General features: G+C 36.1%; 1 protein-coding gene across 7 annotated transcripts in view; it reads left to right on the top strand.

The window, feature by feature from the left end:
• LOC105397928 (ras association domain-containing protein 10) overlaps window positions 1-23,833 on the top strand; it is an 88,469-nt gene that overhangs the window by 53,962 nt on the left and 10,674 nt on the right. For all 7 annotated transcript variants that reach the window (XM_048625284.1, XM_048625282.1, XM_038120315.2 and 4 more), the window contains 2 exons: window positions 460-498; window positions 17,378-17,429. The gene's annotated coding sequence lies outside the window, so the exon portion shown is untranslated. The remainder of the gene's footprint in view (window positions 1-459; window positions 499-17,377; window positions 17,430-23,833) is intronic.

Below are 23,833 nucleotides of genomic sequence, written 5' to 3'. Positions count from 1 at the left end.
GTTAGCATTCTAAAAATATAAATTCCGACGCATACCGATCTAGAAATAAGTCAATAATTTGAATAGGTAGGTTCTTTAGTTCTTGTTCGCATTATTAAAACAATTTCAAAGCGATAAGATCTTTAATTGAAATACTTCTGTAAAACCTTTCAGAAAGATTTGTGGAGTACTATATTAGATTTCAACAAGTCTTATGCATAATGCGACACTAGCATGTATTATTCATTATCTTTATCATATCAAAATGTGTATCTTAGGTCACAGTTGTAAGGTTTAAACTTGATCAGTTGTACCAGTTTATCTAACCTAATAGCTTGGTGTTGTCACTTGTTTTGTGTGCCCTCAAAAGATTTACTATTTCATTGCTCTATAGCTATTCCTAAGTACAAACATTGAATGCTATTAAAATGCCAATTTTAAGATTTTAACCTAACCTAACATCGTTTTGTTCATTTCCAGGTAGCTGAACTAGTGGTGAGAAGCCACATCACTATGAAGGTAAGTCATACTTACATAAATATGCTCCCGACTGTAATCCCCGAAGGTGTAGTCAGAGGTGACTAGCAAGCGAGTCACCTGCTTTTCGCTGTACATTTATACTCACGTGATAGGTCGCGAGCCGTATCGCCGTTTTTGAATGAGTACAATGCACTGGAGTAAGTCATACTTACATTCATGCATTCTAGAATGTTCAATATTAGGGCTTAGATTCTCATGTCACAAACACAGTTGTGCGACTATTATGCAACCGTAAAATTGGTCTCACAAACGTCTTTTAAAACGCGACGCTCACGCCATTTTATAGCCAGTAAATTCATATTGTCCTATTCTCACCATCGAAAATTTAAGAAAGATGATGAAGCGACGTATTGATTTAAAAGCGTTGACTTCCGAACATCAATTACTGAATACCTTAATTCTACATAAAAGTTTTTTTATGGACCCTCGAAAGCTACGCGTACGTTTAAGGTCTAAACGGAAAATTACGCGATTGTGTTTGCGACTGTTTTTTGAAGAGGAGAATAGACACTCGCGTCTATGATATGAGTGTTCTTTTGCATCAGCGCCATCAATCAGAAATAAAATGAAAATGTAAGCATTGCATGGGAGGTATACTTATATATTTTACTGGCTGTACTTAGTAGGTACTTATGTTTATACAACTTTAACTGATGTTAACAGTTTTATTGATACTTAACCTACTTCATAAAAACAAGGCTTTATTTTATGACTTTTTTCCGCAAATCGAAGAGATATTATTTTATCATCGATACATACTTGCCATTTTTTATTTCCAAATAAATGGAATACAAAATTTATTAGTAAGGATAAAACTTGCTGTTCTGAAGCAAAAAACAAAAAACTTTTATGTGTTGCCAATTTATAGGTATCAGCTTTCAAAATAGTTTTAAAGATTTTATTCGTACTCAGATAACCTACCAATCAATTCTAAATTCTCGGAATTCCTACCTAGAATCGGAGAAGGGAATTTAGCAAAGTTTTATTTCGTATGTCCTTATTTCTAGGTTTTTGTCCAGGTTTCAACGGAATTAAAGTGTGAGTTGGTCTAGCGAAAAAACTTAAACTTAAAAACTATATGCAAAATAAAAAAGTACATCATATTTAAGTTTTTGTTTACCTTCGACGGCTCAGTTTAGGTACAACGGTAAAAATATCACTAATATAATCTGTATAACTGATACTGAATTTGCAACATAAAAAGTATTAGGTATTTGTATAGAAATTCACACAAGTGCGTCCACTTCATCGCCGACGCCATTTCTCCATACACTTATGTACACAACAACAATTCTATATTATTATATACATATCAACATGAACACCAAAGACCTGAGTACAAATATCTGCCTCAGCCGGGAATCGAACCCGGCACCTTCAGTATATCAGTCAGGTTCACTAACCACTACACAATCCGATAGTCTAAGAAGAAATATGATATGTCCTTCTGTAATCATAATCATACAAGGCATTACTCACTTCACCCATTCACAGGGTGTTGTCGGCCTCCCATCGCTCATGTACAGGGTGATGTCGGCACCGATCTGTCCGGGACAGGTGCAGGTCGTAGATAAATAAAACTCAAACACCTTGTACCGACATGTGCTGGTATTGCCCTTGTCAATTAATAATGGGAGTGGTCAAGTGTGAATATTGGGTGCGTATTTGGGTTCCGTTTGTAAGAAAAATAATTATTACTTACTTACTCCGCTGGCTCAGCGACTCGAAGTGGATCTTGGCTTCAGACACAAGAAGTCGCCACTGGTCTCTATCCTGGGCGTTTGTAAGAAAAAAATATAGTGTGTAATTATTGTAAACAAGTTAAGAGTTAAGCTAACCATCAATATCAATCATTTATTGCACCCATAAGTGTTAAAAATGTGATAAATACATAAAACGAACTTTATGGATTGTGTCAGGCACAAAAAAAAATACGAAATAAATTATAAACAAAAGTTTAACATTATTATTTACGAAAACATTTATTCTTACAAACTAAATCTACATTTAGTGTTATCTTAATTATATTATCACTATGTCTGGATAAATGATATCGCTGGGATAAAAGTCATGCTGCAGACTGATTTTATCACATAATCAATAAAACAGTAGGTATATTAATGTACATTGTACACGGGACCCTAAAGGTAGGTTCAGCCACTTGCCTTTATAAATACATAACGGTATCGACAGATCTAGACGGCGTAGTTTTTGAGTCAAGGGCGACACAATAGGTACCCACAGTAATATTATTATTAAGTACATAATACCTTTCCGTGCTTCGGACGGCACGTTAAGCCGTGGGTCCCGGTTGCTGCTTCGGCAGCAGTCGTTAAGCCTAGTCAGAGGCCTTCGGGCGGCTTCAAAACATCTGACAGTCGGGTTGCCCACTTACCCGACAACTCTCTCAGCACAAGCTTGCTTGTGTTGGGGTCCACCAACCCACGGCCGCGTGGTGGACTAGGCCTAAACCCTTCCTTCATTGGAAGGAGACCCGTGCAGCAGTGGGCACGTGATGGGTTGTGATGATGATGATGGTGATGACATTAACCACTATACCTACGGTCTTGTCTATGCTACATGGGCTTATCTCCAACCCGCCTGCCAAACATGAAGATTATGGCAATTATGTCCTGTAGTAGATACGTCCCATGATACGGGCTGTGCGATTTATTTTATTTACCAGCCCATGACTAGTAAAACACACGTTAAACAGACGTATGGCCAAATACTATATGCAGCTGTCTAATATAATGTAAACACCATTTACACCCGATGGTTTAATAATTTTGTGTTAAAAGGAAAATCAAATCAGTCATATTCCGTAGACGAAGTAATTGGGCGTATATAAGTAATGATTCAATTATAAAATCTATATTGAACATATAAATTAAAATAATTTACTCCATTATTAATACTGACCGTGTATCAACGCACCCTTAGTTACTTAAAATCTAATCCATAAAACATTATGAAGTTAGCAGTTAGTATATTTTAAAATTAATAAGACATTTGATTGACTGAAATGATTTCATATTTCAATTCTACCAGTCAATATCAAAAATTAACTGATTTAACTATGTTTAAAACCTACATTAAAACTTGCATAATTTATGTCTCAATCAAATGGTACTAATTTCCTGTGAAGTAAAATTTAATTTTCACTTTATTTATTACCAGTTGTTAAAAATACAGTAAAGAATATAGGTAGGGTAACGTAACGTACCTAGGGACATTTTCGACTACCCTAACTTTGAATGAAGCTATCGCAGCGTACAACTAAGATATTAATGTGAAATTTTCTTTATTCGGTAGGATATATAATCTATTATCACTAGTATTTGTGCTAAAGCTCTAGTGTGGCCAGATTTTATTAAATTAAAATAAAAGTAAAAATGCTTGTTTTGACCCAAGGTACGTTACACGTTTGTACCTTGGGACACTGTTTCCTATAGCTTTTTACTATGGAAAATGCAAACTTCTAAATAACGCCTTATATCTCTGTTCTTATTGATTTACTGCATCTCTCTTCTGTCTAGTTTCACTCTGGCACTAATAAGAACAGAGATATAAGGCGTTATTTAGATGTTTGCATTTTCCATAGTACAAAGCCATAGGAAACAGTGTCCCAAGGTACAAATTTAATCGTGTCCCAAGGTACAAAAAAGCAATATTTAACCAAAATTTAAATATCTTTATTTTTAATTTAGGAAACTTACAGATAATTGCCATGTCATAAAATTAAATAACTGAAAAGTTATACGTGACATCCATGTCTTTATTTTGAGCATGCCTCAATGAGATAAAGCAACACAAAAAACTATACAAAAGCTACTTTTGACTCCAGAAAACTTCATACTGTCTTCACCACACACTCGATGCTGGTATGATCACGAGACTCACTAGTTTTGCCAAGCGAGTAAAATACTATGCCTAGGGTAGAATTTTAATGTGTTTATATAGCCGGTTTTTAAAATACAATCAATGTCCCGAGGTACAAGCGTCCCAAGGTACGTTACGTTACCCTAATAATGCATTAATGATACTGAAACCAAAATTATTTTCTTTTTCTTATCGAGTAAGTAACAAACACCGAGCTGAAAAGATTGCCTCTACAGATCAATCAATAATTGTAAAGATCCTTACTTGCAAACCAGCCAAACTTATTATAGTTTTATTTATCCTGGAGGTTAATAGTTGTCCTGTTTTATTATTCCATTGTTATTAGTAAAAAACAGGTGACTGTTGTACAAGTGATCTGCTGACCAGCATGGTTACTTTACCTTAAGAAAAACTGAGTTTCGGAGCTCTGCGGTAACCACGACTGTATCTCGTTGCAATTGAAAGAAGAAAGAAAGAAAGAAAGAAAACGTTTATTCAGTGCACTGCACACACACACCAAATACAAACAGAAAAAAAGTAAAAAGTACTTACACAAAAAATAAAAATAAAAACTAGGTAGGTTCAGTACAAGGTCCTGAAAACGGAAGTGGATCCTAACTTTTAATTACAACGATAAAGTCTTTTCAGTTGGACTGTACAACGTACAATTGCAACGTAGCGATTGCAAGACAGTTCTTGTTCGTTTCATAACAACCCATCCAGTCTGCTGGGAAACGAATCACCTTCCAAGGAAGGGTTTTAGGCCTAAGTCCACCAGGCGGGCGTAGTGCAGTTTGGTGGACCCCAACACAAGCAAGCTTGTGCTGAGAGAGTTTTCGGGTAGGTCGGCAACAGCCACAGCTGCTCTAAGACCTCTGACTAGGCTTAACGACTGCTGCCGAAACAGCAACCGGGACCACGAACAGGTCGAAACACCCACAGTTCAAAAAACCACCAATGAAATCGGTCACCACTCATCATAGTGACCGTGCCATGTGTGGACTTTAATGAGTTACGATCGCTGAAGCTAGCTCGACTACTTCGTTTTTTGTAAAGCTAAAGTAACCCTTCAGTAACATTTGTTACTCTTGCTCTTTGTGTGACTTTCATCGGCAGATGCTGTGTTTTCATTAAACATGTATAGCCATCTCCAATTAGTAGGAAATGGGGACTATTATTAACTGAATGTTTAAATAATTACTGTGCAGTTGATAAGTTCATCAGGTATTATTATTAAATGTTATTACTTGTGTTGTATGGTCACATCACGAATGTTCATCTTGCCATGTTTGTTATCAAATTTTATTTTGTATACTTATTGAAAAAATGAAACATCTATGGTAAGATAGTATTTCATAAATGAGCTTCCCGAAGTCAGGTCAATGCACCTGACACACTCAGCAACTTTTATTATGGGTCCAGGAACAATTCAAAGTTTTTTAGTTTGCTAGCATCTAACAGCTGTTTATCTCGCAATGTTAGAATAGTGTAAAAAGAAAATCAGTACAATAATTAAATATTGGATTGATAGTTTAAAATTACATGTACATATTCAGAGTACCTACGAATCGTATTTAAAAACCTCTGCAATCAAAATCTCATTGGCACTTAAGGCGAAGCACTACTTATATCATTCAAGAGTGCACGCACAGTTCGCTTACCGTATAATTAAGGGGCAGCGCACACTGCTGATATCTGTATCCGATAGTTAAGTTAAAAGTGTCGATGATAATAAAGCACGCTTAATTATAACTGGCAGACTCAGTAATGCCCGCGGTTTGTACTTGATTTAAGGGGAAGACCTTTTGAAACATTGAAACATATTTATTAGTAAGTATTTACATTACACGTCAAAAAAAAACATTAGAAACTATAGTTCCAACTATTATATATCATATTTGTTTAGTTTGCGATGATAAAACATGCTAGATGCTTTAATCTGGTAGTATTAATTGTAGGATGTGTATTACTAAGTAATATGAAATTTTCAAACTAAATGAAAAAGGGCGTATGTTTTAAGAAACGCGTAAGAACCGTTAACTTTAGTAACCAATAAGGATTTTTTTTATTTTTAGCGAGCAGCGATATATTAACACAGGCCATTTTACAGTCAAGGCAATGAAATAACGATGTATTGTTAGGATTTTCCCACCATTACTGACGTACACTCACACAATACAGTTAAGTATGGATGACGTCATAAATGACTTTATTTATAGGTACTGTATTACCATCAACAAAATTCAAAAATAAAATCAGTACCTAGTTACTAGCGATTTTCTGGATCTAGTTCTGTAGCCAATAGTATTTGGGGCTGTCCATTAATCACGTGAGGCTCAAAGGGGGGGGGGGGGAGGGGGTATGGAAAACCTCACGAAAAATCACGAGGGGGGAGGGGGGGTCTCATTAGACATCACGTGTATTAATTTTTTGTCACAAAGCGCAAATAAATACTTAACCGAAATTTTGAACGGCGCAAAAATTTTAACGATTTGTAGTATGACCTATATTATTTTAGTCAAAAATAGCCTTTACATAGACTTTCAAAAAAATACACGTGATCCAGGGAGGGGGAGGGGGGGTTGGTCCCAAACCTCACCAAATATCACCGGGGGGGAGGGGGGGGGTCAAAAAATGAGAAAAACGACCTCACGTGATTAATGGACGGCCCCTTTAGTCAAGCTTCTCCTTAAGTTGAGAACAAGAAATAAAGATTTAATAGGTCAGTCTCTAGATGTTATGTAATTTAGCCTAGGACGCGAAGGTTTATGTACAGGGTGTCCGGAAGCAGAACACCTGCCTTTAATAAGCATAAAATCTTCAATTTATTTGATCTAATTCTAGCTTCCGTAATAAGAGAAGACCCTACTTCATCTGAATTAATATGTGTCTCATGTTATTATGATAAATATGAAGCATATGCATTATATTTATATTTTATATGCAGCTGTTACTGGCCATCTTAAGTCTTCCTCTCCGGCCCAGTACCTACACTTGACAATATTTTAAGTTACTTAAAAAAAAAACATACACTCACACCTTGTATTAATGTACTCTCCCTTGCGGGATAGGCAGAGGTACATTGCTGCACCCACTTTTCGCCAGAGTGTTATGTTAGTCCCAATATAATAGGGGGCGGGCCTATTGCCATTTTACGGGCAAATCCAAGACCCGAGAACAAATATCTGTCTTTAAACAAATATCTGCCCCAGCTGGGAATCGAACCCGGGACCTTCGGCTCAGTAGTCAGGGTCACTAACCACTACGCCATTCGGTCGGCCATACGTTATTTCAGTTTTTTTGTAATATTATTGTACTTATAATGTGACAACCACCCCTCATATCGGTAAAGGGTTCTGAAGTCTTAAGTATTTTACATAGTTGCCTTGCCTACAATTAAGTCAACTTAATTTCACCAAAAGGATTGTACTTAAGTCCACGAAGATAATAATATCAGCGACATTAACGAAAATTGAATGAGTGATTGCTTTACGAAAATATCCTTCCATTAAATATAGATAAACCTACAATTAACCGGTACTGCCTTACTGTTGCTATAATTATCTACGATTCGGTATTATGTTTAAATTAAAACTTAAGGTAGCTTATGCTGGTCATTATCAACTTCAGAGCAGCTTTATTTTTACAGGGTGATTTTTTATAAGTGATTGACATTATGGTAAGTAGGTTATATGTATAGGTAATAATATGTTTTTCCTAAACTCTGTACAAATAGGTATGACAAGATCTTCGCTACAGACCTAGCTGCGTTTTTTTACTACTCATTGTTAGTCTGCGCTAAATTCAATAAAATTTGGTGGCCGAATTGGCATCTAATTGGAAACGAGTCACCTTCCAAGGACGGGTTTTAGGCCTAAGTCCACCAGGCGGGCGTAGTGCGGGTTGGTGGACCCCAGCACAAGCAAGCTTGTGCTATGAGAGTTTCCGGGTAGGTCGTCTACCCGACAGCTGTTCGAAGGCCTCTGACTAGGCTTAACGACTGCTGCCGAAACAGCAACCGGGACCACGAACAGGTCGAAACACCCACAGTTCAAAAAACCACCAATGAAATCGGTCACCACTCATCATAGTGACCGTGCCATGTGTGGACTTTAATGAGTTACGATCGCTGAAGCTAGCTCGACTACTTCGTTTTTTGTAAAGCTAAAGTAACCCTTCAGTAACATTTGAACGTACTCTCTTTGTGTGACTTTCATCGGCAGATGCTGTGTTTTCATTAAAAATGTATAGCCATCTCCAATTAGTAGGAAATGGGGACTATTATTAACTGAATTTTTAAATAATTACTGTGCAGTTGATAAGTTCATCAGGTATTATTATTAAATGTTATTACTTGTGTTGTATGTTGTATGGTCACATCACGAATGTTCATCTTGCCATGTTTGTAATCAAAGTTTATTTTGTATACTTATTGAAAAAATCAAACATCTATGGTAAGATAGAATTTCATAAATGAGCTTCGCGAAGTCAGGTCAATGCACCTGACACACTCAGCAACTTTTATTATGGGACCAGGAACAATTCAAAGTTTTTTAGTTTGTTACTGTGCTACCACAAAAAACTTTAAACACTGTTTAAATAGTGTTTAAAACGAAATTTGACAGATTTTGTAGGCGTTTGACAGCGGTAAACATCTGTAAGATACTGTTTAAGTTTTTGTGGTAAGGCCGTTAGTATCTAACAGCTGTTTATCACGCAATGTTAGAATAGTCTAAAAAGAAAATCAGTACAATAATTAAATATTGGATTGATAGTTTAAAAAAACATGTACATATTCAGAGTACCTACGAATCGTATTTAAAAACCTCTGCAATCAAAATCTCATTGGCACTTAAGGCGAAGCACTACTTATATCATTCAAGAGTGCACGCACAGTTCGCTTACCGTATAATTAAGGGGCAGCGCACACTGCTGATATCTGTATCCGATAGTTAAGTTAAAAGTGTCGATGATAATAAAGCACGCTTAATTATAACTGGCAGACTCAGTAATGCCCGCGGTTTGTACTTGATTTAAGGGGAAGACCTTTTGAAACATTGAAACATATTTATTAGTAAGTATTTACATTACACGTCAAAAAAAAACATTAGAAACTATAGTTCCAACTATTATATATCATATTTGTTTAGTTTGCGATGATAAAACATGCTAGATGCTTTAATCTGGTAGTATTAATTGTAGGATGTGTATTACTAAGTAATATGAAATTTTCAAACTAAATGAAAAAGGGCGTATGTTTTAAGAAACGCGTAAGAACCGTTAACTTTAGTAACCAATAAGGATTTTTTTTATTTTTAGCGAGCAGCGATATATTAACACAGGCCATTTTACAGTCAAGGCAATGAAATAACGATGTATTGTTAGGATTTTCCCACCATTACTGACGTACACTCACACAATACAGTTAAGTATGGATGACGTCATAAATGACTTTATTTATAGGTACTGTATTACCATCAACAAAATTCAAAAATAAAATCAGTACCTAGTTACTAGCGATTTTCTGGATCTAGTTCTGTAGCCAATAGTATTTGGGGCTGTCCATTAATCACGTGAGGCTCAAAGGGGGGGGGGGGGGAGGGGGTATGGAAAACCTCACGAAAAATCACGAGGGGGGAGGGGGGGTCTCATTAGACATCACGTGTATTAATTTTTTGTCACAAAGCGCAAATAAATACTTAACCGAAATTTTGAACGGCGCAAAAATTTTAACGATTTGTAGTATGACCTATATTATTTTAGTCAAAAATAGCCTTTACATAGACTTTCAAAAAAATACACGTGATCCAGGGAGGGGGAGGGGGGGTTGGTCCCAAACCTCACCAAATATCACCGGGGGGGAGGGGGGGGGTCAAAAAATGAGAAAAACGACCTCACGTGATTAATGGACGGCCCCTTTAGTCAAGCTTCTCCTTAAGTTGAGAACAAGAAATAAAGATTTAATAGGTCAGTCTCTAGATGTTATGTAATTTAGCCTAGGACGCGAAGGTTTATGTACAGGGTGTCCGGAAGCAGACCACCTGCCTTTAATAAGCATAAAATCTTCAATTTATTTGATCTAATTCTAGCTTCCGTAATAAGAGAAGACCCTACTTCATCTGAATTAATATGTGTCTCATGTTATTATGATAAATATGAAGCATATGCATTATATTTATATTTTATATGCAGCTGTTACTGGCCATCTTAAGTCTTCCTCTCCGGCCCAGTACCTACACTTGACAATATTTTAAGTTACTTAAAAAAAAAACATACACTCACACCTTGTATTAATGTACTCTCCCTTGCGGGATAGGCAGAGGTACATTGCTGCACCCACTTTTCGCCAGAGTGTTATGTTAGTCCCAATATAATAGGGGGCGGGCCTATTGCCATTTTACGGGCAAATCCAAGACCCGAGAACAAATATCTGTCTTTAAACAAATATCTGCCCCAGCTGGGAATCGAACCCGGGACCTTCGGCTCAGTAGTCAGGGTCACTAACCACTACGCCATTCGGTCGGCCATACGTTATTTCAGTTTTTTTGTAATATTATTGTACTTATAATGTGACAACCACCCCTCATATCGGTAAAGGGTTCTGAAGTCTTAAGTATTTTACATAGTTGCCTTGCCTACAATTAAGTCAACTTAATTTCACCAAAAGGATTGTACTTAAGTCCACGAAGATAATAATATCAGCGACATTAACGAAAATTGAATGAGTGATTGCTTTACGAAAATATCCTTCCATTAAATATAGATAAACCTACAATTAACCGGTACTGCCTTACTGTTGCTATAATTATCTACGATTCGGTATTATGTTTAAATTAAAACTTAAGGTAGCTTATGCTGGTCATTATCAACTTCAGAGCAGCTTTATTTTTACAGGGTGATTTTTTATAAGTGATTGACATTATGGTAAGTAGGTTATATGTATAGGTAATAATATGTTTTTCCTAAACTCTGTACAAATAGGTATGACAAGATCTTCGCTACAGACCTAGCTGCGTTTTTTTACTACTCATTGTTAGTCTGCGCTAAATTCAATAAAATTTGGTGGCCGAATTGGCATCTAATTAGTATGCTGTGTCTTTGAGAAATATGTAGGTATAGGTTGCTTCCCAAAAAGTGTGTGTGTGTGTGTGTGTGTGTGTGTGTGTGTGTGTGTGTGTGTGTAGACGGCTGCATCGAGTGATCAGCACATAATTATGTCCAAGTGGACTGCAATTATGACTTCACGGTCAGCCGGAAGATAACCTCACTTTTGTTGAATGTTGCTGATTATAAGTAATTAAATTTGGTTGAAATAGAAAATGATTTAATTTAATATTCGAGCGAGAAATATACATATATAAATTGAAAGAAGCCGGTGACGAATAAAATTAATATACCTAATTCTTATTTTTCCATGTTTGATTCTATTTTGGATCATATCATTATGCACATTATTGACATTATTCTCATTACATTATAGTTATTCTCTTATCTTGGGGAAAGTTGAAAAGTTTGACCAGTGAATTTTTTTGCAAGCACCACATTCACACCACATTTATGACTTAGCCTTAGATTGCTTATTTTAGTTGTTTTTTCCTCATTTCACCCGAACTTGACATAAAGATATACATTAATTAAACCTTGTGGAGTGAGAAAAAATACTCATTTTATGTATCATGATTATATATCATGATTCTTAGGAATCTTCCTAAATTGAAAGCCAAGAGTGGCTTCATCATCATCATCAGCCTATAGCAGTCCACTGCTAGACGTAGGCCTCTCCCAAAGCACGCCACTGGATGCGATCTTTAGCTTTCCGCATCCAATCATAACCAGCCACCTTTCGCCAGTCGTCACCCCATCTAGCAGGAGGGCGTCCCACGCTGCGTTTGCCTGTTCGTGGTCTCCACTCCAGAACACGTTTACCCCATCGGTCATCGGTTTTTCGACAGATGTGACCAGCCCACTGCCACTAACTCACTGCTTACTAACTCAGTGAGCTATGTCGGTGACTTTAGTTCTCTGTCGGTAAAGTTAGAGTAGCTTACTTAGCTTATAATTATTTTACTGAAAAAAATACTCAGGTAAACACAACATTAAAGTAGGTAAAAAGAAGGTAAAATAAAAAAAATCAAACTTGATTATATTTTGTTCAGTATGCTGAAAATCGCGTGATAGTTTGAGTGATTTGGTTGCACTGCAATACAATACATGCACCAATGACGCGATACAATCTGGCACTCCCACCTATCTAGCTGATTTATACAATGCGGCGAAAACGGAACGTCATGAAAATTTCGTCAATCAATATATATGTATGTACATTCAATTTTATAAGCAGCTCTGTATACCATTGTATTATTATGATTAATTAAGCATACGAGAATTGGCCGTAGTCGAACTAGCTTCAGTGATCGTAACTGATCATAGAAGTTTAGCTACACATGACACGGTCACTCCTTGGATGCGTGACCGCTTTCAAGTGATTGTTTTCTAGGCACTTCCGTGCTACGGACGGCACGTTAAGCCGTGGGTCCCGGTTGCTGTTTCGGCAGCAGCCGTTAAGCCTAGTCAGAGGCCTTCAGGCAGCTTGAAAACATCTACAGCGGAATAAATTATTACGCATCATCAAAAGTCAAACTCAAGATGAAGAATAATGAACACAACTTAAGTATACAGGGTGTTGCAAAAAGGGTATACTAAGCCGAAACCTACATGTGCAGCATGGTATATCTAAGCCCGAAACTGAAAACAGAATTTGAAAATTCGCGAAAAAAAAATTCACTTTCCATAGAAACTTTGTTGGTCACGTGACTTTTTACTATGGAAAATATTTATTTTTTCGCGAATTTCCAAATTCTGATTTCAGTTTCGGGTTTAGATATACCATGCTGCACATGTAGGTTTCGGCTTAGTATACCAATTTTGCAACACCCTGTATAGTGAAGGCATAATCACATCTACCCACGCGCGTCGGCATGTGTAAACTAATCAACATTTGAGTCAATTTCTTGGAATGATTTAGGAGCTACTAAACATTTCTGTAGGTCAGTGTTATTATGGTCTATAAATAATCGTCTATGTTAATAATTGTCTTTTTATCGATACGAATTTAGTCTTCTTGACTGACATAAAAAGTCGAAGCTGCCATTTGTAAAACTCCTCTAAATATAAAATGCGGTTTTTAAACTTGGGGGTCTGTAGATGGCTTGAGATGTTCATATAATTTAAACAAATAAATGTATTATAAAAATAGACAAACACACATACATACATAAAATGTTTCACAATTCTTATAACACCACTTTTTTTTGTTCGAGAGTTTATAGTAGCTCCCCTCCCCTGTAGGGGGAACCCCCGTAGGTTTTGTAAACCCTGCTTGATAGAGCGATAAGCTTTAGTCACGTGATATTGAAGTGTTTTTTAATGTTTTTTTTTCAGTTTTAATTAACATTATTGCAAGGGTGGCGAGCACGCCACTTGTGGGAAATACTAACGGTTTTTTATATAGTTTGTAGGTACTTATTATGAGGTTGAGGGTGACTAACTAACATGACTATGCATTACTGTCGTTTAATTAATGATAAATTTTATAATAAGCTTTTTTACTGAGTGTTGTAGCTACAAGCGTACATTACCTACCCTTGCTTGCTGATATACCATGCTGCACATGTAGGTTTAGGCTTAGTATACCCTTTTTGTAACACCCTGTATATCCTTATGCTACTGTAACTACTTTAATAAAAGTTTTAAAGTGGCTGTCGCAAAATCTAGTTTTACATTTAATTAGATAGTAACAAAGCAGGAGACCTGCAAGTCAAAAGATCAATGAACAGGTTTCTATAGGTATACGAAACATTAGGTACTTGAATCATATTTTTTGCCAATCTTAAATGCTTATGTATAATAAGGGTCAGATTGAAAACGATTATACCTAATGCATTTTGTCATAAAAACGAACGAGACATTAATTTATTGGTACTCCCACACGAATATGTGAGCTCAGCCAATGATGGCAATGATGCATACATTTTATATGCCCAGTGTAGTTTTAAAGACATTTTAATCCTTCCAAAACACATGAAAAACTTACACCAGCTTATATTTATTTCACCAGCTTTATTAATAGGAAAAAGGCAACAAGCGTAATCGAAAATAATGAAAATCGCAAAACAGAGTTAGGAATTAAAGTTAGTAAGGTATATTTTGTTTCTAATCATAGTGTTTACGTAATAAGACATGTACGGGGGTAAACATACTTAATATACATTAAGTAATACGTATCATACATAGTCCCTTTATCAACCCTAATTCACGGAACCTTTCCATCCTTAGAGCATAGTTGCCATCCTTATCGTTTTAGGGGCCATAACGGAACCCTAAACCGACCTACTTTGACGAATCCTTTTACCAAATGGCGTAGTGACTTTATAGGATTTTGGGAGGTCAACCTGTCTATATTAGTAGGGTGTAGGGAACAATAATTGTATAGTTAGGTGGGGGGCTTACACCCTATGCCTCGTGATTTTTACACCACCATGTAGTTATCACGAAGGGTGTAATCCGACCGAATTGTGATGGCCTCAAAAATGTGAAAGCTTCAGCTTTGCTAGGATATTTTTAACTTGGCCAGGTAGCACTAATGGATGTTTTCTTTAGAACATCTAGTATTTCTATGCTTTAGAAATATATTTATAACAGGGTGGGTGGGTGTTATGTATTTTGGGGGGAGTGATTAATGGGTGTTTTAATGACTTGCTTTTCTATATTAGAAGGCCTTTGATTTTACTTTTAAGAATTCTAATTAAGTTTTTTGTACTCCCTTTAAATATCTACAGTTTGTTTGTAATTTACTTACTTATACATATAAAACTAATTTAAAAAATCGATCAATATTACATTTGTTACTTGATGCCAATGTCATTGCCATCACGAGCAATGAAAAGGTTCCAGTGACAAAGCACCAAATCACTCCTAAACGAAAAAAACCTAGCTTAATGACGCCATCTGCAATATTGAAGTAAATTTAACAGCGCATCAGAGTATTAATAACTGAAAACTTTATTATTAGGCTTAAATAGACATTCTTCTGCCAAGGAGCACTATAACACTCTGTCTTTAACCTTCCTCACCCAAGCACCGGCTACCTGTCTAGGTCGTCAGTCTAGCGGGACAAATTAATACAAAATCTCTATGCACAGAAGTTGTTAAGTTTCTTTGTTACTTCTCAAAGCATTTTATAAAAAATTATTAATATATTATTATGAGTAAAACGCTTAGTAAAAAATCACACCATGTTTTTTCAAACCTCTTCAAATACACAAAAACATTTCCATTTCCATCAGCGAAATTAAAATATACCTGGAAAAGCGTTGTTTTTATAACTGTACCTACCTAGGTCACCACCCTCGTTGCCATGGCAACAGAACCAACAACATAGCCAGCATTCCACGAACTGACGTGCCATTAAATATTAAACTGTATTACGTAGCGCCATAACGTCCAGTTTAGTAGTGTGCGTTTAGTTTGGAGCTATTAGGGTGCTAGTGTTATCGGTCGGTAAAAGGTTTTCACAATAAAACACTTTTGAATATGAAGGTACCTACGTACTGGGGGGTTACTACCAAAGTCGAACGAACGAACGAGAGCGGTCATGCAATCGGAACGCTTAAAACAACGCAATAGGGTCATGGTTAGCGCTACGCTCCAAAGCTTATATGTATAGGAACAACACAATACTTACACATGAATTGTGAGCCTCCTCCTTTTTTCGAAGTCGGTTAAAAACTGCTGTGCTAACTACGGCTCTATCCCATTGAATTAAAGGTATCGATTGCGTGACAATTCTGGTTCGTTCGTTAGTCAATTAAAATTTAGAGAGTGTCCCCCTGATCTATAGGTATTAGTAGTAGTTACTGTTCTTATCTCGTAGTAAAAAATAGTAACTATATAGTTACTTACTTCATACCTTTTTTAGAAATGTAAAAAAGTGTCGTTACTTTCCCTGTTATCAAACTCTTACCTACTTTTATGTTATTTTATGTTAACCTTATATTATCAATACATATCAATACAACATGGTGTGTCACATACAAATACACATACAAAAACAAAATTCCGTAAAGTCTCTAAGCACGAAAAAAACAGTATATCAGATACTTCGACTACTTGACTAACTTCAACTGTTTCACTAATAAAATGCAATATTTTAGCATGAGTACTGAATATTTTAGCTCAAAACTTGAATAGATATAAATCATATTAATTATTGCAAATGCATTCGTTTAGTTAGACGTTAATAACCGTATAAGTTTTAACATCATGAATTATGCAAAAGTATTTAATGTGCATTAAAATACAGTACAAATGTGTGTTACTTATAAATGTGTTAACAAGGCAATTTCAGAACATGGGTGTTTGGTATTTACCATATAACACTCGCGAGCAATGAAAAAGTTCCACCTGCCATTGCCGTTTCATATGACGACCGAATGGCGTAGTGGTTAGTGACCCTGACTACTGAGCCGATGGTCCCGGGTTCGATTCCCGGCTGGGGCAGATATTTGTTTAAACACAGATATTTGTTCTTGGGTCTTGGATGTGCCCGTAAAATGGCAATAGGCCCGCCCCCTATTACATTGGCGAAAAGTGGGTGCAGCAATGCACCTCTGCCTACCCCGCAAGGGAGTACATTAGTACAAGGCGTGAGTGCGTGTTTTTTTTTTTTGTGAGAGTCACAAGCAATGAAAAAGTTCCAGTTACAAAATGTCGACACCAAAATTACTCTTTAGGAGTAATTTCGGTGCTGTGGAACTTTTTCATTGCTCGCAAGTGTAATATGTGTTATGTAGCTGTTGTTAAGTCTATGCTCTATGGATTTCAGTTGGATAAAATTTCCAAAACTTTTTTGACCTTTCTAGGCCTTCTATTTACTTTAAACCATCTTTAAACTAATTACAGTATTTTGTTGTTACAGATGAGAATACATTATCACTGAAGATTCTTCAGCACAAGACACACGTATGAAGGTATGTTTATTAAGCAAGATCTTAATGCAAATTTAAATTTAAATTGTGCATTATAAGTACCTAGGTATTAATATGTCCCAACCAACGTTTAAAACCGTATCTAAAAATGATTTTTAAACGTCATATAAATTAAATTTATATGACATTTAAAAATGACGTATAAATGTTGTACTGATTACTGATTTTCATGAGACATGGTTAAGAAAAGTCAGCGTAACATTACCTACCTACGACCTTAAAAAAACAAAACGAAAATCGGTTCAGCCGTTTGGAATCTACGATGCTATAGGCAGATACACATATACGTTATCTTATATACTTACTTACTTACTTAAATTATTCCACAATAATTAACATTGACCAACAAAAAAAATATAATACTTAGGTACTTAAGTTCTTTTGACAATTTGCTAAAGTAGGTAAGTAATAAGTAAGTAAACTATTTTCTAACGGGACTGGTTCATAATAAACTTTTTAAGAATGATATTCAAGCTTCAATGGTTTTGAAATAAAAACCCCTTACAGTTTGTGGTTAGCGGATGGGATTTATCAGAATAACTGGAGCATGTTCCTTTCGATTTTATACATCCGATTCGATTCGATTAATCCTAACTAATATTATAAAATGCGAAAGTAACTATGTCTGTCTGTTATTCTTTCACGCCAAAATCACTGAACAGATTTGAATGAAATTTGGTACACATATGGTATAGACCCTGGGAAAGAACAAAGGCTACTTTTTATCCCGGAATTCCCACGGGAAAACTTTTTAAGGCGAAGCAAAGCTCGCGGGAACAGTTAGTTAACAATATGCGAAAAGATGTTGTGTCACATACATAAACAAAGCAAAAAAACTCTCCGCGTTTACTGTAAGATCTAAGTTCAAAGTAATGACAACTTGTACAAATGTATAAAGTTACAAATCATCTAACCGTACTAGGTAATTCAAAAAAAATAAGATCTCAATGGTAGAAGTGGGGTATTATTTATCGGAAAAAAGCTTTTGCACTGACACTCCGTCTTTTTCATATATTGTTAATCTAAGAATCCAGAGGCATACTCTGGACTTAAATGTCAGTTATGAAAATTTTCCATATTGGCGGTAATGCGCCCATTTCCGCCTCTAAAGTTAGCTATAAAGAGTACAGCTACGTTGTATCGTGACTATTGGATGGTCTACTCTAACTTTATGACAAAACGGTGTCTAATTGCTAATTTTGCTAAATGACTGCTTAGTCTTCTCATGAAAAAAAAATAGTCTTATCTACTATGATCTACGAAATAAGTACTTATAATTTATCATCAGCATATATTTGTCCACTACTGGACGTAGGCCTCTCCCAAAGCACGCCGCGTGCTGAGCTGGTGTCTTTTCGACGCTCTGGACAGCAACCTTTAACCAATAACTAAAAGGTATTGGTGTCACTGGTACAGCCTATGAGATGTTCCAATCATATCTTACTAATAGGTATCAAATAGTTAAGATCGACAACTTTGAAAGTAATGCTCAACTCATCAAGTGTGGAGTGCCACAAGGATCCATTTTGGGACCTTTACTTTTCCTTATTTACATAAATAACATAAAGGATATTGGGCTTACAGGACAAACTTATCTATATGCTGATGACACATGTCTTTTTTATTTCGGCAGTTCTATTGACAGTATTATCAAAGAGGCTCAGGAAGACTTAGATAAACTTTCCATATGGTTTCAGTGCAACCTTCTAACTGTGAATACCTCCAAAACGAATTATATGATATTCTCAGCCAAAAATAAGAAAATTCCAGATCATGAACCATTAACCATCAACGGGGAAACCATTACTAAATCCAACCAGGAAAAATATTTGGGTCTAATTCTAGATCCTAAACTAACATGGAAACCTCATCTAGACCGAATAAAAACGAAACTGTCTTCAGTAAGAGGGGCTATACGAGGAATTGTGGGGTGTTTACCAACTAGTGTCCGGTACACAATCTACAATTCTTTGGTTAAACCTCACTTAGAATACCTGATAGAAATTTGGGGAGCAGCTGCCAGAACGAATCTTAAACAAATACAAATTGCTCAAAACAAACTTGTCAAAACTTTGTTCAATTTTGATTATTTAGAAGCAACACAAATTATCTACGAAAAAACTAAATTGATGCACATTAATCAACTATACACTTTTAAAACATGCATTTTCATTCATAAAGTACTTAATAAAACTACACATTCACAACTATCTTTCACTAAAAAACAACAAAAATACAACACAAGAAATGCAAATAATTTAAAGTTAATCTCCCACCGGACTTTGTATGGCAAGAAAAGTATAGCTTATGAGGGAGCACAGCTATACAACAAATTACCTAAAGACATCAAAAATGTAAAATCGCCATTTATATTTAAAAAATTGCTAAAGGGTTATATTTATAAAAATGTCACTGTTATAAAATAGTAATATAGCTGCTAAGTACTTATTATTTGTTTAGCCACGTAACCTACACAATATAATACAAAAATATTTAACTATAACTACAACTATTGTATAACTTTCAACAACTTGCATGCGCAAAAAATGTAAATATTATTAGTTAAGGACTAACATAGATACTTAAGTTAATTAATTAACATCTCATTTTAAGTGAACAAATGTATATTATGTTCTTATGAGAATAAACGTTTAAACCTAAACCTAACCTTTTATGTTATTCTTTGTTCTGTATTGTTGCTTCCTGTATTTTTGTTGTTGTCAGTGTGATAAGGCTGTATTTAACAGCGTGCGGGTTTTATCACGCATGCGGGATTGGCGCGGTCATACGTATGACAGAATACGAATTACCAATATGCACGCGAGTCGCGGGAAAATGGCGGACACCGCGCGTTCGTGATAAAATCCGCATGCTATTAAAACAGCCTAATTAAATATTTCTTTATCTTTAACTTTGAAAGCATTTTTTTATGTTATTCTTTGATCTGTATTGTTTCCTAATTTTTTTGTCGTCAGTCATATGTCAAATGAATCTTTAAGTTTTGTTAAGATTGTCGCAAAACCAGAGTAGGTCCGTTGTACCGTATGGCTAGTAGGTAACTGGTATTGCAGCTACTTGCGATTTAGCTCCGAATGACCGTGGTATAACGTAACGGTCTCTTTACACCTCTACAGTTTCATAGCATCGGAATTAGCCAGTCATGGCAACGACAGCCGGGCGGTGGCTAAACTGTTTCTAGTTTAAGCTGTTAATGTACAGACAGCAAAAGAGATATGCGTGATGAGACTTAGTGCCGATTTCTCCATAGTTGATTATCTAACCAACCAGGGTTGGTTCGTGAATTATACGTCATCTCCATAGTAAATTCTTCACAGATGTGTCAAAAGTCAACCATTAATACCTGGTTATGCTCTAACCGATCATGGAGAAATTGGCACTAAGGCGATCTTCACACTGCCCCGCATCATGCTGCATATTGCGTGTCGACGCACCTGCGCGCGTTCCTGCGGGAGTGCAGATCTGCATCATCGTGCGGGTTTTTTGCGCACTCACGCGTGTAGGTGCGTTTTGTAGATTTACGCACGGCGGCTCTCATTTATTCGCCGTTCTCTGTGGTGGTCGTGCAGTACTGAGCATCACGATAGTTTTGATAAAAATGGTTAATAGTGTGGAACTCATTCAGGACGCTGCCATTATACTAACTGTTTGGTTTTTGTACGGTCGAATTAAAAGAAATCGTGCCTATAGAAGATACTGGGTACAACCTTATTTACAAACAAGATCTTTAAATGGGTCATTTGTTCAAAATTATTGGGACCTAAATAATAAATCGATCGATATCGAGATCCATTTTCAAACACACACGTCACGCCCATTCAAAATCACGCGCGGCACTGCGGGATTCGGTGTGCCATACCTTGCGTCTCGCCCCGCACCTACGCGCGGGGGTGCATGTTTCTCCGCGTGTATGCGCGTGATCCGCATGAACGCGCGTGCATGCATTTTCTGTGTGTTAGACTGTGCGTGTTTTCCATACAAACGGAGATACTTACAAGCAACGGTAGAACACGCATCCACGCGCTACGCTGCATCATGCGGGGCAGTGTGAGAATCGCCTAAACCCTCTTAGCGCAAATAGTTAAAGTAATTTAAAAGATCCACTGATGCGTGGCAGGTGACATAAAACATATTTAATCAATAGAGCATTTGATTTTATCTACACTCAATAATAATACCCTGTAGTGCTGCTATTTTTTTAATGATTTATACTTTTTAGAGCACCTATTTTAGTTATATTTATATGTCTTAATTCAACAAAATTGTGAAAATACTGCAAGCTCCAAAGAAAAACCAGGAGAGAAAGAGAGAGAAACCTGAAGATGAAGAGTGGCAACCCTGTCCCTTGGCACTGGGAGAATTCACAGGAGTTATAAGAAATACCCGTGAATTTCCTGATGCCTTAGCTCAGGGTTACCAGTTTCTACGGGGGACAACAATCAAAGAAGAAAAATGAGAAGAAGATAATTAAATGCAAATTTACTATGACGATTTTATAATTTACTTATGTGTTTGTATGACTGTATGTAACTAATAATAATGATAAGATATAAATAAGATAAAAATAAAAGGCCTTACCACAAAAACTTAGACAGTATTTAACAGGTGTTTAGCGCTGCCAAACGCCTACAAAATCTGTCAAATTTTGTTTTAAACACTTGTTAAACAGTGTCTAATTTTTTTTGTGGTAGTACAGAAAAAGTCAAAATTGAAATTCGATCACAACGTCATTTGTAAACCTATTTTAAATTGACAAAAAGCTTTATGAATTCGGGTTTAGCAGTAACTTTTTTCAGTTACAATTAAATTACAATAATATGTATAATTATAGATTATCATGGTGGCGGTAGCTAAAATTACGAAATTCTTTTATTCTTACCGTTATTTTTATGAAGATTGTGTTAAACAATAGATAGATAAACTCTTCCGTAATAATTGCTAACTCTTACATAAGTGCCTACCTTTACCTATACTCTGTAATCATATCTGTATTGGATTACCCATGTATCCGTTACTGCTACTGTTACATTTATCTTATTGTCATGATGTACTATACATTCACTAGCTATGACAAATTTGTTATACCTTTAATTTGAATTTTGACCACTACTAAAGAGCAATGAAAAAGTTCGACTTTTAATAAACGTTTTATTTTAAATTTGAACACAGTATTTACTTTTTAGGGCTGAATGGTCAGATAAACCTTATCTGAGGAATACATTTGTTGCTTTCACTGTGTAATACAAACATTCAGATGCGACAGCATCAGAATTATTCCTCAGATAACCCTTATCTGACCATTGAAAAATCAGCCCTTAGTTGCGAATATTCTGATGCGCTGTTAAATGTATAAATTTCACTTCAATATTGCACAGTCATTAAGGTAGCTTTTTCTATTGCTATTATCAATGGAACTTTTTCATTGCTCGCAAGTATATTATTATAGCAGCAGTCGAGGCCATCTAAGTCAGACATAGGGGAGATAGGTCTCATATGTCTAATTAGACGTGAACCAGACTTACACAATAGCCTATTCTATCCCTGATAGCACTTTGATTAAGATTACCGTTTCTAAGGGAGATCAGATAGAGTATTGTGTAATATTTCTCATAACTACGCGGGTGAACTATCGCAAAAACGGTTCTGATATGTATTATAATATGTGGGGACATCTCACACACACGGCCATCCGACCCCAAACTAGGCAGACTAGGCAGGCTAGGCATTATTGTCATAAAATGCTCGTAGGGTCGGAAGTCAGTAAAATGTTCCTGTTATAATGTCGGTGACTAATACAGGAGCTAGACTAGTATTTAGGGCAATTTGTATTTTTTTTGTTCATAGCTAATTTAATGTTCAACCGAGTGGTACTACTATACTTACAAAAAGTTATGCGACTTTTTGTCTTGTATGTCGGGGTTTTTTATCGTTGGTTATATATTATAGCTAGTAAACCATGCTTTTACTCTTACAGCATTGACGAATGGAAGAAACATTGAACCAACACATTCTAGACGCTCTATTTACACATTTTAACATACTTAACTGATGAGATCGTACCTACAAAGTACTTCCACGCTTGGGAGTTAACCACCCAAAACGATATTAGAACCTCCAAACATTAAAGTGCTATTAGCTGCTATCAGAATATAACGGTTCTTAAGTGCATAGTTAGACAAAAACAGTGGATAAGTTACGGAAATCTCACGGTATTGTTCAGATGTTAGACTGTCTCCCATCCGTCAGCTATCATAGCTGGTACAGTGTGAAACAGTAGAGAAACGTGGAGGTAAACTAACTTTGCTGTTTTAACCCCCGACACGGAAAAAGGGGAGTTTACTATGCCTGTGTATCTGTGTGTGTGCATC

The sequence above is a fragment of the Plutella xylostella genome, chromosome 14 (assembly GCF_932276165.1).
Source record: "Plutella xylostella chromosome 14, ilPluXylo3.1, whole genome shotgun sequence".
Classification (NCBI taxonomy): Eukaryota; Metazoa; Arthropoda; class Insecta; order Lepidoptera; family Plutellidae; genus Plutella; species Plutella xylostella.
This window is presented reverse-complemented; position numbering and strand designations above follow the sequence as displayed.